Source organism: Anas platyrhynchos, chromosome 1 (assembly GCF_047663525.1).
Source record: "Anas platyrhynchos isolate ZD024472 breed Pekin duck chromosome 1, IASCAAS_PekinDuck_T2T, whole genome shotgun sequence".
In the NCBI taxonomy this organism is placed as follows: Eukaryota; Metazoa; Chordata; class Aves; order Anseriformes; family Anatidae; genus Anas; species Anas platyrhynchos.
The window spans coordinates 146,258,974-146,276,065 of record NC_092587.1 but is presented as its reverse complement, the minus strand read 5'-3'; the positions used below and the strand labels follow the sequence as shown (position 1 = coordinate 146,276,065).

General features: G+C 38.9%; 1 protein-coding gene across 2 annotated transcripts in view; it reads left to right on the top strand.

Moving 5' to 3' along the window:
• COL4A1 (collagen type IV alpha 1 chain) overlaps positions 1–17,092 on the top strand; it is a 128,481-nt gene that overhangs the window by 49,516 nt on the left and 61,873 nt on the right. The gene's annotated exons all lie outside the window — the stretch shown is intronic.

The window sequence follows — 17,092 nt, the reverse complement described above, 5'->3', positions numbered from 1 at the left end:
ATCTACACTATCTTTGGTTGCGCATGCACATGTACTGTATATCTACCATTACAAATGAGTGTAAACCAATGGTTTTATCATCCTGTGATTGCAGTGGGTACATTTTTCAAGGTAAGTTGTTTAGGTCACCCAAAGGAGTACTTAGAAGAGTGTTTTTTCTTTAATTGTTGGCTTTTTTAATATGTAAATACACATCCAGTTTTCTACATTGTCTCATATGTGATAGCTACTTATTTACAGATGAGGATTTTAAGAATGTTTGTTGGTGGCTTTTCTTTGGTGTTCTCCAGAACAGAGGAACGTAAGTGGCTTAATTAGAGAATAAAGCAGAGATAATTTTATTTGTAGCAGAACATAGATTAATTTCTGAGAAACATGAAATGTGTCAAGTTAGAAAACATCTTTAAGATGAAGTCTCCTTTTTATTTTTAATGAACAATTATTATCTGTTTAATAAAAGTCAGCCATCTATTAAAAACAAATAAGGCAAAAATTAGCTAAGGGTCTGGAACTCTGAAATTGTTCCTTGATATCTTGATCTTATTTTTCAGTTACAAGTACAAATGAATTGTAGAAAAAGATAGATATTATATTACAACTCTCATGTTGAAAGCCATTAGTTTGCAGTTCATAGAGTATGCCAGCATCTTGTAACTAGATCATTTTAAAAAATGATAGTTTGGGGAAATAAAATGTTGTAAAACACTTCATTTGTTTCCATCTGTGTTCTGTGGGAACAAAAATATTGTTTTTGCACAGAGTTACATTGTTTAAAGGTAAATTGTTAAAGGACAGTGTTTGTCACTCCAGTTTTATGAGTACAAAATCCAAATGGTCCGTACCAATTAGTACAAGACCTGGGAAGAGTCAATGAGATAACAGGAAAGCGCCACCCTATGGTTCGTAACCCTTATACCCTCCCTGATGAGTAAAATCCATTATGAGCACAAATAGTTCAGCGTTAGAGATTTAAAGGATGTCTTCTGGGCATGCCCACTGGATTCTGAAAGTTGGGATATTTTTACATTTGAATGGGAAGACCCAGAAACAGTCCATAAACAGCAATATAGAGGGACTGTTTTGCATCAGGGATTCACTGAACACCCTAATTTGTTTGGGCAAGAATTGGAAAAGATTTTAGAAACATTTCAGATTCCAGAAGGGGTGAAGTTGTTACAGTATGTAGATGACTTATTAATATCTGGGGTAGAAAAATAAGAAGTAAAAGAAGCCACAAACAAACTCTTGAATTTTTAGGAGAACATGGGTTAAGAGTGTCTGAAGATAAAGTACAGTATGTAGAAAAAGAGGTTAGGTATTTGGGACATTTAGTCTCTGAGGGTAGATGAAGAATAAACCCTGAAAGGATTCAGGGAGTTGTGCAACTTCCTCTCCCTAGAACAAAGAAGGAATTGAGAAAATTTTTAGGTTTAATTGGATATTGCAGACTGTGGATAGAGGCATATGCGCAGAAAAAAAAATATATCTCAAATTACTGCAGGAAGAATCCAATATAGTGAACAGGACTAAAGAGGAAAAAGTAGTGGAAAATTAAAAAAAAAAAAAAAAAAAAAGATCTTATTACAGCACCAGTCTTAGCTCCTCCTGCCCTAAAGAAATAATTTTATCTTTTTATAACTGTAAGTGAGGGTGCTGCTTTGGGGGTCTTAACCCAAGAATGGGGAGATAAGAGGAAACCTGTAGCATATTTGCCTAAATTATTAGACTCTGTGTCCCAGGGATGGTCAGAATGCATTCAGGCAGTAGCAGCAACTGCCTTATTAGTAGAAGAGAGCAGGAAATTGACCTTTGGAGGACAACTGATTGTTGTTACCCCTCACCAACTGAAGACTCTTCTCACTCAGAAGACTGTTCTCACTCAGAAAGCAGGAAGGTGGCTGACAGACTCCAAAATAATAAAATATGAAGCTATTCTAATGGAAAAGGATGATCTAACTATAACTACATAACCTGTTTTGAATCCTGCCTTCTTCTTGTCAAAGGGAATTGAAGATCCAATGAATATGGAACATAACTGCTTAGGTCTAATAAATTACCAGACAAAGATAAGATTAGATTTACAAGAGGTGCCCTTAGAGGAAGGGGAAATATTGTTTATAGATGGATCTTCTAGGGCAGTACAAAGGAGGTGATGTAATGGTTATACCATCATTGAAGGAACAGATGGGAATGTTGAAGAAATGGCAAAACTGCCTAGTAATTGGTCAGCTCAAACTTGTGAACTATATGCATTAGATCAAGCATTAAAGTTGTTAAAAGGAAACAGGAAACTATAAATACTGACTCACGATATGCATATGGGGTGGTACATACATTTGGAAAAAATTGGGAAGAAAGGGGCTTAGTAAACAGCAAGGGAAAATAATTGGTCCATGAAGAATTAATTAGAGAGATTTTGGAAAATCTGCTACCACCAGAAGAGATTGCTGTGGTGCACGTGAAAGGACATCAAAAAGGAAACTCCTTACTTCAAATGGGGAAGCAGAATTGCAGATGAAAAGGCTAAAGAATCAGCTTTGCAATGACAAGTAGAAGCAAAGCTGCTCCTTGTACCTGAAATGAAACCTCCACCTGAAAAGCAAATATTCAGTGAAAAAGGGAGTTAGGAGCAAAGGAGTCTGAAGGATGGTGGATTCTCCCTGATGGGAGAGAAATGGTAAATAAATAATGAGGGAAATTTTAGCTGTTCTACATCAAGGAAGCCACTGGGGAGTCCAGGCATTGTGTGATGCTGTATTAAGAAAATATAGATGTGTAGAAATATATATGTATAGGCATGTATACCATAGCTAAGTAGGTGTGTAATAGTTGTATAACATGCCAGTGAGTGAATAAGAAGGTCTGCAGAAACAGCCTCTGGGTGGGCGGGAGCCAGGACTTCGACCTTTTCAGAGTATCCAAGTAGATTTTAACTGAATTACCTAAAGTAGGTAGATTTAAGTACTTGCTAGTATTAAGTGACCCTTTGCCAGGATGGGTAGAAGCTTTTCCTTCAGTATCAGCAACAGCTAGTGTGGTGATAAAGGTAATCCTGGAACAAATAATCGCTAGATATGGGGTTGTTGGAAATATAGACTCAGATCAAGGAAGTCATTTTACTTCATCTATTTTTCAAGAATTAATGAGAACCTTAAGAATGAAATGGGAGTTTCATACTCCATGGCATCCTTCCTTCTCCGGGAAAGTAGAACAAATGAATCAGACATTAGAGAAACATCTGTCAAAACAGGTTTTAGAGACTAAGCTTCCCTGGACAAAATGTTTACCTTTTGCAGTTCTCAGAATTTGAACTGATTCTAGAAAAGATGAAGGAGTTTCACCAAATGAGATGTTGTTTGGACTACTGTACCTGGGTAGAAGCAGTGAGATATCTACTTTTGAAAATAAAGATATTTTTCTTTAAAACTATATACTTGGATTATCTTCTTCCTTGGCACCTCTCAGGATTCATGGACTTTTGGCTCAAACCCCACCTTGTACACTCCCTGTACATTCATTCCATGCAGGAGATTGGGTCCTGATATGTACCTGGAGAGAATCAAAACTTCATCCTGAATGGGAAGGACCATTCCAAGTGCTACTAACCACTGAAACAGACGTAAGAACTGCAGAAAAAGGTTGGAGTCACTATACTCGAGTGAAAGCATCCGTCAACCCTAGTACCTGGGAAGTTGTTCCTACAGAAGACTTGTTGGAAGTTAAAATCACAGAATTGTCTAGGTTGGAAGAGACCTCAAGATCATCGAGTCCAACCTCTGACCTAACACTAACAAGTCCTCCACTAAACCATATTGCTAAGTTCAACATCTAAACGTCTTTTAAAGACCTCCAAGGATGGTGACTCCACCACTTCCCTGGGCAGCCCGTTCCAATGCCTCACAACCCTCTCAGTGAAGAAGTTCTTCCTAATATCCAACCTAAAACACCCCTGGCACAACTTTAGCCTGTTCCCCCTTCCCCCCAGGCACGCGGGAGAATAGACCAACCCCCACTTCTCTACAGCCTCCTTTAATGTACTTATAAAGAGTGATAATCAAAAAGAAAAAAATCAAAAAGAAAAATCTCATAATAGACTCTGAGCAGGATAAAAGCTTACAATTGTAAGCTAACCTTTTTATTTTCACAGGTAACCAGTAAATGTGACTTGTAATTGGGAAAAAGGACTGGACTATACAGAATTGGAGTGCCTCCAAGGGGTTTTTATTCTAGTAACAGTGTGCATCTTATTCTTTATATTGATAATTATTTGGAAACCTAAGATTTAAAACTAATGACAGGGAGAGGTCAATTATTAATTTTTATTCTGGTGATTGTATGCCTCAAAGAAGGTCTTGGCCAGCTGGCAACATGGAAAAAGGAAGACCTGATAATAGGAGCAGCAGGATACCCTGTCAAGATGTAGGTGAACGTGACAAAAAACGAAATACCACAAAGCATCACATTTTATGCTTGTGAGGTGTTAGCTTGTGGAGATTTAAATTCCCAATGACAATTAAGCAGTGAAAACAAGTATCTCTGTCCTGAATCTAAGACTAGTGGGCTGTATAAAAGACTCTCTTGCCCAGGATGGAGTAATGTATGGTGGATAACCACTTATAAAGGATGGACGTATACACCCAGTCCAAGTAATAGTTTAAAGGCATTAAAGAGCCAGATTAACATATTTAAAGGAACCATTCAGTCCAACTGTCACCCTCTACAATGTAATCCCATAACTATAACAATTAATAAGGCTGATGGCCTTATTAACTGTACTTTTGGTCTCGGAGCAGATGTGACTGGGAAAGACCCAATGGCCAGATTTAGGATAGGTGTATGGGATCCACCCTCTATTGTCACCAAAGGTAGGGAGAAACGAGGAGAAAGCAAGAGGCCTTCTTCAAAATGAAGCAGTTGTGACAGTTAAATAAATAAAAGATCTTAGGCAAACAATTGAGATTGAAACAGGGTATGGGGATGTGAATGCCTGGATAGAATGGGTCAAATATATTGTCCAGAGTCTCAACCATAGCAATTGCTATGCTTGTGCCTCAGGACAACTGATTTCCCAGATAGTGCCCTTCCCATTGGGGTGGACCAAGGACTCCCAGGGAATGCAATGTATGATTGCATTGTACCAAGAGAAGACTGCCTGGGGAAATGAGGCCTGTAAGTCTCTCTCTTTGTTATTCCCTTCCTTGCGTGATAGTGATACCAGGGTTCCCCCTGTATTCTCCACAGCTGTAGGTAACCATACAGCTTGCCTCTCATGGCAGGGTGTGAGCGCCACCCAGCACCTGGGAGAATTTGCCTTGTGCACGAGGACCTTGAATGCTACCAAGGACTTGATGGGAAACTACTCAAGACTGGAGATCCCCAGGGCAGATCTCTGGTGGTACTGTGGAGGAAAGATCTTATGGTCCACCCTACCATCTAACTGGGGAGGTACTTGTGCAGTTGTTCAATCAGCTATACCCTTCACCCTGGCATTTGAAAGAGAAACAGCCACTGGTTGTTGCATTATTCCCTGTGTAAGAGGACTAGTCCAGCAGTTAATTGAAACTGCACTATTGAAACAAAATGACCATGGAGCCACCACCTTACTAAGATACTATGATGATATTAGAGGAGATAGAAAGCAAAGAAAGTGAAGAAGAGGAAGATATCTACCAAATTACACCTTAGAGAAAGTTTTGCAAAAATCACCAATTTATAAAGAAGAAAAGGGGGGAATTGTGGGAACAAAAATGTTTTTGCACAGAGTTACATTGTTTAAAGGTAAGGAATGTGGTATTGAAATATGCTTGCAGTGATAAGAAAGCTTAGTAGACGACCTTGCAAAATGCAGACAACCAGACTCCTTAGAGCAATTAGGTGAAAATCATGGTGTCAAGTCGCCGGCAACTGAAGGCCATGTATTGTCTGTGAAGCATTGGATAGGTTGTGAACCTGTATTACCCAATCAATGGGGTAACAGGGGAGGGTCCTGGGTGTTGAGAAATAAAGTATATAAACTGTGCTATGTGACTACCAGGTGTGCTTCTGCTTGTGTCCACCATTGCAATCGCAAATAAAATTGCTACTTCACTGAGATCCTCACCTGAGCCTATGTTATTGGCCACAGAGTGTTTCTCACAGTTCCTGCCTTTGCTAGAGCTTCTCTTGCTGACATTTTCTATTTGTGTAGCTCAGAGTCTCAGAGAGTCCTATTTCTTTTCAAGAAATAGGTGCTTGCCTAATATGATCAAAGCCAAAACAACCTCAGATTAATGTTGGTCATTTAAAAATGTGGAAGAGTGTGGTGAGACACTGGAACAGGTTGCCCAGAAAGGTTGTGAATGCCCCTTCCGTGGAGGTGTTCAAGGCCAGGTTGGATGGGCTCTGGATAACCTGATCTAGTGGGTGGCATCCCTGTCTGTTGCAGGAGGGTTTCACCTCGGTGATCTTTAAGGTCCCTTCCAACCTGAGCCATTCTGTGGGAGTGTGGCCATGGGGGTCGACAAGCCCCATGGTTGGTGATAACATCAGACTCTTAATGATGAGGCCATGAGGAATGTAAAGAGTTTAGAAGGAACAAAGAAGGGTGATTCGGAGACGCCATGCCATCTTGGGTTGCTTGTTCTCCAGCCATTAAGGCATGGAAGTTGCTGGGTATTTGCTGTTGCTGGGCAAAGCTGTTGACCAATGAATAGTTAGTGGAAAAGTACTGCTGTGGGGCAAATGGTATAAGAAGGGAGCCTGTCCTCAATAAGTGAAGAATTTATGCCCTCCATAAGAGAGAGAGGAAGTTACGTCCTCAACAGGAGAGAGTTGAAGTTATGTCATCAATAAAGTGGTAGCAGTTACTGATCCTGAAAGAACCATGTTATCCGTGTGGTCTTTACGCTACACCATTCTATGATTCTATGCTATCAGCCTGTAGCAATGGAAGTCAGTAAATTCAAGATCTCATGCTGACTTGTCCAGCAAGTGTTAAATCTTGACATACTCTCAGACTATGTAGTGAAGATAATTTTAACAAAAGAGGCACCTGAACAAGTAAACAAATAGTTATGCCTAGAAAACCATATCCAAGAAAATAGTTTGAAATTATTTTGAAATACATTTAAAGGTAACTTCATTCACATCAATATCTATTTAATTGTGCTTACTATGTTAACACTGTAAGTCTTTCAAACATGTAAATTGGAGATTGAACTGAAAACTGCAATTTATTTAAAAATCTCTCCCCCCCCCCCCTGCCCCCAGCCCTTGTTTTAGCCTACTGCAGGTTTGAGTGACAGTTCTTTACATCTAATGCCCATCTAGAATAAGGACAGGTACCCAGTCCCAGTCCAGAAGAGAGGAGAAGTTGGTCAGGCAAAGCGAAGGAAGCATCCTTCCTAACTTCCTCTTTAATGTTTCTAGAAATGGTCTCTCCAGTCAGCACATTTGGATTTGAAATGTGTCTTTGTTAAATGTGGTTCTCATTAACACTCACATCAGTAGAGGTACCTGTTGCTTCAGAGATCTATGAGAATATTGTTCAATCAGACTGATTAGAAGGACTGATCCAAGCTAGGACCCAGGACATGAGAAGGCTGCCATGCCCAGCCCATAGTGGGACCCAAGGTAACCACGTTAGAGAACATCTGCTCTCCACCTCTCACGTAGCCTCCTGCGTGGGAAGTACTCATCCATTCTGCCCTGCACCATCCACAGCCAACAAATTGCCTGTGCTGGAAACCCTTTTGATCTGGCTCCCATGTTGTGCAGAAGTGCACACACGCTGAAGGGCCCTTTCCAATCCACCCACACTCTTCAGCAATGTAACCACAGTAGTTTACTGCCGTGGGAGCTTCGGCAGCTGCGGAAGTGGGTGCTGGGTTTACCCTTTAATGCCTTAATCATTAACATCTGGAGATGTATTTCTTACCGTAGTGTGGGAAGAAGTTCCAGACCCTATGGTTAGTGTTTGGAGGGTGGGTATTAATTAACATATATTTGATGAAGTGGTTGTATTAATGATCTCACCAGAAAAAGCGCTGAAAATAGTATTTGACTTAAAAGCTGTGAAATGCCCAAGGAATGTTACTCAACAAAATTACGGACATGGAAGAGTAAGTTATACTGCCATATTTTCGTCCCTCATTTGAGACTCTTTTCATCAATAAGACCATTTGGATGGCCATATTTAGAATGCATTCAATATGTTCTCTCATTAGACTGTTTCCATGAAAATTACATCTCTATGCCAAACGCCTTTAAGATGACTCATAGTTCTTCAAGGGCATATAATTGACAAAGTTTAAAGTTTTTCATCTCTTCCAGAAAATCTCAGAAAGTGAGCGTAATTGCAACAGATGGCTCTTATCCTATAAAGCCTTTATTATTACACTGAACATCAGGCTGTTATTTTAACTAATGTAATATCAAGCATCAACTTTTTGCAGAACAGAAGGTGCAGAAATTTTAGAATAACACTATATTGCTAAAATAATAAAGCAATAAATAATACCTTGATGTTTTCCATTAAATAGATTAACCTAAACCATCTTCAACTGTTTCCTCTTGCATTTTTTATTTGTCGGTCTACATATTAACTGTTCTTTCTGACCTCATTGAAGTGTGAGCTCTGTTTAAACTGATTAGACTTCTGAATGCTTGTCTACATTTTATTGGATTACTCAGAAGTTACTCAGAAGTAGGCAGAAGCTATATTTTCTCTTTTATCCTAGCTAGACTTTGAGAACAATTTCAAGTAGCTGTGGAGATAAGAAATTCTATCCATTGAAATGGATAGAAAAAGCAGGTTAAGCATTTAATTGCTATTTAGAACAAAGGCTGTATAGACTGGAGTAAAATTCCTTTTGTCTGACTGTTTTCAATAATTCATCCCCTCATTCATGAGTATTTACACTCATCTTAGTTCATACAGAAACATGCATAAGTGGAGGTAACACTGCATTTTTTCTGTCACTAAAATAGAATTATTAATCTTCTAATGTTTATCAGTTAGAATGCCTTAGAGTAAAAATTCTCATTCTTTACTGTAAATACCATATGAAGATTCCCTTGCCTCTGCATTACCCAATAAAATTTAAAGTCACAAGAATCTTAAATGTGATATTGTCATTGCACACTGAGTAAGGCATTAAAAAAAAAAAAAAAAACTCGGTTAGGAAATTCTGAAAGAAAATAGAAGAGAATTAATTACTTATATAACTGTTACTCCCAAGGGGTTTTGTTTTAGGATGCAACAAAACTTGAGCAAATCAATTTGTACTGGCATTTTTTGTTTGCCTCATTCTGAGACTGTAAGCATTATTATACCTACATAAAAATGACTTTTCTGTTTCCCTTGATGGATGCATCAGTCCACCTGTGTGGATTGACCATGCTGCAGAAATGCATGCACTGGTTTATCTGGAGCCATATTGTGTCTGGAAACCAGGCAGTTCTCTTCCTGGCTTAGGTGAACAATCAGTAGGGCACCTTTGTGGCCCCAGTCAACAGCAGCAGCAACCGGTCTTTCCTCTCCTGCACTCTCTTTGTACAGTCTTAAAAGTCACCCAGGATTTCACTATCTGCAGGTGATATGGGTTTTCTAGTTACTCTCCGTAATGGAGAGTTGACTGTGCCATTTTATTTTATTTTATTTTATTTTATTTTATTTTATTTTATTTTATTTTATTTTATTTTATTTTATTTTATTTTATTTTATTTTATTTTATTTCACTTCATTTTATTTTTTAAGTTAACCAGATTGTGAGGATCTTCAATGCTTTTGCTGTCATTTTGGGCATGAACAGATACAGCAAAAATATTTGTGATATTGACGAGTTAAATCAATTACCCTCTTCAGTCTCTTGCTGGAGAGAAGCTCAGGTAGTCAGTGAGCAGATCAACTCTATGTAGTTTGGGGTTTTCTTTACAATATAACAGATGGTAGCAGGTCTGGTCCTTTCATGCAGCAAGTCAATAATCTGTGCTTTTAATGTTCAACCTATATTAACAGCATCAAGATCTTTTATTTATTTATTTATTTTTAACCAAGAATGTACATTTTAATGTTTTTCATCATTTCATTGCCACTATATCCTGTAAATGCTTAATATTTGCTTTTCATCCCTTCCTCCATGGTTTTGCTGAGTGTTTCTGCGTAAGTGACTGCTGTAGAAATGTTCCTCATTCACAGCACCTGCTCATGTCTGAGTTGGAGAGACTATGAGTGAGGACACCAAGGAAGCAGAGCTATGTTATACACCCTGGAGAGGGACCTAAAGTTGAAAGAGAGGTGGCAGGCAATGTGGGAGGAAATAATGTGTTTTCTGTAGGGAAGGGACTAACAGATTACATGAAAATATCTATTCATTCTTGAAAGGGGGAAATCACAGAATCACAGAATCACAGAATTTCTAGGTTGGAAGAGACCTCAAGATCATCGAGTCCAACCTCTAACCTAACACTAACAGTCCCCACTAAACCATATCCCTAAGCTCTACATCTAAACGTCTTTTAAAGACCTCCAGGGATGGTGACTCCACCACCTCCCTGGGCAGCCCGTTCCAGTGCCTAACAACCCTTTCAGTAAAGAAATTCTTCCTAACATCTCAGAAGATAATAATGAAATAAACAAAGATATTGATCAGCTGCAGATCTGATATACTTCAAGGAGACATGTGGTTCATAAATATTTTTGAAAATCAGGCCATTATCACAATGTTTGTGCCAATTCAGCAGTGTCACTACTGTATTTTTATTGATTTACCCTTTCTCAGAGAAAAATAATCCTTTTAGTTCAAATCAAGGAAGAAGAACATCTATATTTCATAAAGAGAGCCCACAAACAAAGCTGCTATTCTTGAAAAGAACAAGCTGTCAAAAGACTGAATAATACTGAGTGAGATATGGTAAGTATTGATAAGTACAGTTTCCCAGTTTGCAGGCCAAACGTTTAAGTGGCATCTGGATTCATCAGATTTTCTTTGCTTGAAATAGTTACTAGGAAGCATTTGTACCATGTGCCCAAATGGGACTGAATTTCTCTGGCAAAGTTTTCTATATTGAGGTGTATAGATTAGTAGATTACCTGATGATTTTATCTCTATGGAAATAGTGCTATAAGAGCATATATCCCAGTAATACTGTGTGGCAGGCTGTGTTCATATTTAGTTTTCAGAGACAACTTCTAAAGGTTTTCACACAGTAATATTTCAGCTGGCATAATATAACTTTTTCAACAGCTGTTGTGAGATGCATATCTGTGCTTGTGAAGATGTTGGTAGAATAATCTCAGGCATTTCATCATGAAATAAAGCATACTCTATAGCCTCACAGTGTTTGATTTTACATTAGTACAACTGTTGTTAGTGTATGTCTTCATTCTGGTTTCTTAAAGGATTACAGGGCTTTATCTTGATCTGAATCATGTAAGCCTCCAAAGAAGGCAGTAAAGTTTCCTAAATGGGATGTCGAAGTCAGTTCAGAAAAAACCTATAAAGTCTGCACTCCTCTGAAAGCCACTTGTTCTGAAAGCAGAGCCACCCAGTGCCTCTGCAATATCCATGTGTAGTTTGGAATCATCCTAAATTTTAAATTTTGTCCACACAAACAGAGTCATGCTTTTAGTGTCTACTGACAGCACAGTGATTATTAAAACTTTTGTATTGGTATGCAGGTGTTTTTTACTATCTGGTCATATGTGACTACACCTGCAGTCTGCTTCTGCTTTCTGTATATTCATAAAATAGCCCATAACACGAATACTCCATCATGCTGACAGCATTCTGTGGGCCTGGGACAGCAAACGTCTGGGGAGCAGCAGTAGCTGCATTTTGTAGTTTACCCCTCAGGCTTCTTTAAATCATTCTTCCATTCAATTTATATTGTGTTTACTGGGGATCTTAGACCAAGCCAGCCAGTATAATTGGCGGTTCTGTGATATGTCAGTTCCCACACAAGAATTTAATCATACTTGATACATCTAATCTTGGATCATTTAATATATCTCTGCCTACATTTTCTCTGTAGCAGTATTTACAACAAGCAATCTTGTATGTATAATTGTTACTAGGGAACCACAGTAATCTCCTTAAGTCACTTGCTGGTCTTCCTGGCCAAGAGCAAGAAGTGGTTTAGTTGGTTTTGTGGTTTATTTTATCTTGTACTGGTGGTAGTTGATTGTTTGGTTCTATTAGCTCAGCCACCTCCTACTTCAGATTATAGAGCTACGTTTTCAGTGAGAGGTCATAATTTAGATTAGTCATTGGAAACAGCCAGCCATATGGTTTAAAGAAAAGGAGATCTAAATTCTCTTCAAGTTTGGGTTTTATTGAGAAAGGGTATAAAGCCAAATTTCAAACAAAACACTAAAAAAAAAACCACTTCCATCAGGAGCAATAGCAAAACTTGTAGCCATATATGCTTCAAAGGAGATAGAGCAGTAGGAAACGTCATGAAAGTGGAATGTCCAAAGAGGAAATTTGAAGTAGCTGCTAAAAAGGTGATAATAAGGTACTTTATCACCCAAACAAATTCCTAACCAGCTGAAGAACCTCTTTAGTTTAACCACAGAAGAAGCTCATGTCACAGAGGGAGCAAGGATATCTGAGAAAGCATTTTCAAGAGATGCTAAAACGATTTAAATTTTCTTTCAGGTAAACTGAGAAAGTTCACAGAGCAATGAGTAAATTGAGTTATAGACAAAACAGGAAAGAAAGTTAACTTAAATTATGAAAATAATTATTAGCTTTCAGTGATGGGTAAAGTCTTCTTATATATCATCTTACTATCAGAAGAAAAACAAAGTTAAGGTGAAGCCAAGGGGAAAGCAACTCAGATTCTTGTCTGGAAAATCATATTTCTATTCCTTAGAATATTTCAAGAGTAACTAGAATGGTAAAACCTACCCATAAATTTTGTAGCTCTTAAAGAAAGCATGTGGCAGCTTCCACTAAAGTTCAGCTGGAACATTTTTAAATGTTTTGATATGCCAACAAAAATAATTCTCACTGAGGCTTGTGTCAAAGATCACCATGTACAGTTAAAGTAAATACTGAGTTGACCAAGTGAGTGAGCACAGACACTGACATCAAACTGGATGTCTTCTCACTCTTTCCTCATTTGATGCTGTTGCTGACTATAAACTGATGAAAAAAAAAAAAAAAAAAAAAAAAAGGTAGTTGGTGGATAGTTAAAGCTTTGGGGCTTTTGATAACCCTTGGTTTTGCTGGAACAGTTCGATCAACTGCCTAGAGAAGGCTGAAAGGCAGCAGAACTGCAAAACAAATGGGTGTAAGTAGCAGGAATGGAGCAGAGGGACAGTAGGGCAGGAGTGTAGTCTTAAGTGCATTTAAGTGCACTCCTGACTCTGAAGTCAGGAGTTACTTGAAAAAATGAAAGAATACCAAGGGCTCGTATAGGATAGCAGTGAACAGAGAAGTCAGTGTTGCCCAGAAGTGCTGCTGCCAGCTGTATGCAGCACCTTTAATGGTGTTTGTGAATTAAGGATGCAATTACAAATCTGCAACTCAGATTTCTTTTCTGTCTGCTATGGAGATGGAAGTTGGCAATCCAACGGGGACACACAAAGCCTTGGCAAAACTCTTATGAAGGGAATTCTTTAGGATGTTCTAGGTATTAAGTGCAATGAATTTACACCAGTACCAAGGCATGGGAGTTGGGGGATGCTTTTTACCTCAGAAAAAAAAAAGAGAAAGGATAGTGCCTGAAAAAGTGAAACTCTCTAAAGCTATGCAAAGTACAAGCCTCAGGCAGAAAAGCTTTCTTTCTGCCCTGCCTGTCACTGGATACAATCAGATTAGGGGAAAGAGCAGTGAACATCAGTGTTGCCACTGTGAGTGGTACCAAAGGGGAAGAGCTGGTCCATTTGAGTCACAGTCTCAGACTAGCCCTCACCAGGACAGATTCCCTGCTCCAGTGGCTGTGTCCCTTTCCTGTGAGTTCCTCTGGGTGGCAGCAGTCGTACATCGCAGGTTTTTAAGTTTTCTGACATGCTGTTTTACACAGCCTTTTTTTTTTTTTTTTTTTTTTTTTTGTCAAAAAGACAACCTTTAAGACACCTAAGCAGTACAGCAACTTCTGGTTGGCATTCACTGGCAAGTAACAACTGATTGATTATGCTTATGACCTCCATAGTGTCAAAATAAGGAAAATATCTGTTTTATATATTTGTTAGTGATTATTGCATCTTTGATAACTTAATTGGTTTAGGTTGCATTATGCTGAAGGTGCTACAGAAATTATATTGTGCTGTCTGTTCTCTAATGCTTCTGGTTGAGTCAAGAGACTATAGGTTAAATTGAAGAAACATTGCATTACACTTTGAGGTCTAGTGTTATTTGCCTTGTGGTCTTTTTGTGACAAAAACTCAGAAGCCAGAATATTTCCTCCAGCTTTTGTGGAAAGATATCTTACTTCTACACAACTTTTAAAATGTTTAAAACTTTTGAAATGCCATTTCAAACCTAACCAAAAAAAAGTAGCTCGAATAGCACTGTCTAGAATAGCACTGTCTGTCATGTACTCTTTAAGATATGAGCTACTTCATTATGAGAACTTTATTGCAGTCTGTACTGTCTAGGACCAGCTGCCCATGTTTTTACTATTTATGGAAGAGATTATTTTCTGTAAATACGTCCATGACAAACCTTTGGCAAGAGTATAAAACTCGCATGTAACAACGTCAAATTTCATTCCAGGTCTAGGATGTGAACAAAAATAAATTAGAAAAACCTGAAAAGTTCAAGACTTTTTTTTTTTTTCTGCTGTTTCATCTTTAAATGTGAGCCTTTAAACAATGCCAAATGCAAACAAATGCTAAGTAATTTTCACTAATGAAGAAGGAAGGGTGTGGAGCATTTTTACCCCTTATTTTCATGGACCTTCAACACTGGAAGTGACTTAACACAATGTGCAATAAAACAAAGGAAGAGTTACTCAGACGTAATGAGTTCAACAGATGATCAGAAGGGGTGGGAAATATAGCACCCTTTTGATTCAACCTGTCTCCAGGTGATAGAATTTCCTTTTTCTTTTTTTTTTTTTTCCTTTTAACACTGCATATGCATTTTTCCTTCCCACATCCGCTTCTCTTGAGGCTTTTTGAGGTTGTTCTGTTCCCTAGGGTGATTCTAACTTTTGGAAAAGGACTCCTTGAGCCAAGTTTGATTTTATTTTTATTTAAAGTTTTGGAAATACACCATGTACACCTTTGGTGACAGGTTTTTGTGACTTCCTCCTGAAGCATCATGGGATGTGTCTTTTACAAAAATCAATAAATGTTTAAACATGAAGACAGTGAAACACATGCGTTGGTGTTAAGCTGCCAAACACTGTTCAGGCAGACTTCCACAGTCAGCAAATGAAACTCACACACTGTCTGCTGGCTTCTGCTCTCTGTTATTCTTGCCTTCATACTTTTGTCATACCACGCCCTCCATGATGCTTTGAGGTAGACTACTCCTAGCTTATGAAATGGTGAAATTAGGGGTCATGAATTAAAGGTTTTTTTGTTTTGTTTTGTTTTGTTTTGTTTTGTTTTAATGGAGGCAAACCAAGCATGTCTTCTAAATCACAGTTTTCTGTAAATAGAAATACACTCCTTCTCAGCATCCTACCTACTTCTGGGTCTGCAACATTTGTCTACACTGGAGTCAAATACACCGCAAAATATACAATCGCCAAAGACAAACAATGTAAGGAATCACTAAGAGCTTAGTTTAACCTGGCTCAGAAAGTCCTAGAAAGTGAAATGTAGGCGCCTTTGTTGAAAAATCCGAAAAGCATTTGGAAAATGAGAAATAACTATGGGATGAGCAAGAAGAGGAATTGCATGAAGCACATAAATTAAGTATGGAGGAGCCATTACTTACAGCTGGTTTAGCTGAAATTGTACAGTGCTGATAAGCAACCAGTTGCTTGACACTAATTAAGTAGAGGTTGAGACTGTAGCAGTGACCGACTTCTGAATATTAATTTTACTTGACTTGGCTTATTTTAATTCTCCTTCAGCTACTAAATCAAATTCAGACACACTGCATACCCACCCATTTTATTTGCAGACAAACTAAGCACGTCGGTACAGATATGTAGAGGAAAGGATACACAAAGATCGTTATTTCTATTTTTATACTCTTGGGAAGCACTTAGCAACTTCCTGAGGAATGCTCTTTGCAGCCGTCAGGCGACACTGAGATACACTTCCCGCCTAAGCATGCTCTCCAATTTGGAAGGAGGCACAGACAGCCCTCAAACTGCCAACCTGAACTGCTCTCTGACCAAATTGTTACACTGTTTGATTTACTACTGCAGCTCTGAGTTCACATTGGATCACTCTGCACAGGTTCTCCGGTTCTGCAAATTTACTAGACTCGGGAGCAGATAATTGCATAGCAGGAATGACAGCAAAGCCAGCAAGAAGCTCGTGCTGTGTGAGATGCCATCACAGGGTGACAAGAGTGCACCTTCCACACTTTTGTATACAAGTTTGTGTGACACTGGCTTTTGCACAGTCACTGAGTGCTTTTCAGTGTTCCCACCTCAAAGCACAGCTCAGGAACTGGTTTAACTGGGGGCTAAAGGAGTCCCATGGGTAGAGGGCACCAGGGAGTGGACAAGGAGAGATGGAAACGGCAGAACCAGCATCGTGACAGAAAGGGCATGACTGGAGAGTGTTGTTCACCAGCAGCTGCTGGGAGAGCTCTTTGTGTGTCTGCATATAGCCTAGAGCAGCCCTTGTAATGCCTCAGGTTTTCCAGGGGACTCATCCAGCCCATAACCAGCCCGACTGGGGAGCTGTGCAGGTGATGCAAAACAGTCATGGCTGCCCCTTCTGTTAGTCATGCTGGATTCATGTTTCCACATGAGTGAATTTTCTCAGATTCTTTCTGGCAGTGCAAGAATCCAGATTTTGCTGATTTACATCCCCTCTTCCTCTCCCTTCCCCTCTTTCCATTCTGCATCCTGTCAGCCCCCAAACTGCTGGGAGAGCCAAGATGTTTACAGAGCTCCTGCACAGATTCTTTACATGTCTTCACAGTTATGTTTGTGTAATTATTTACTAGTTACTCGTGTGGCTTCAGAACTGTAT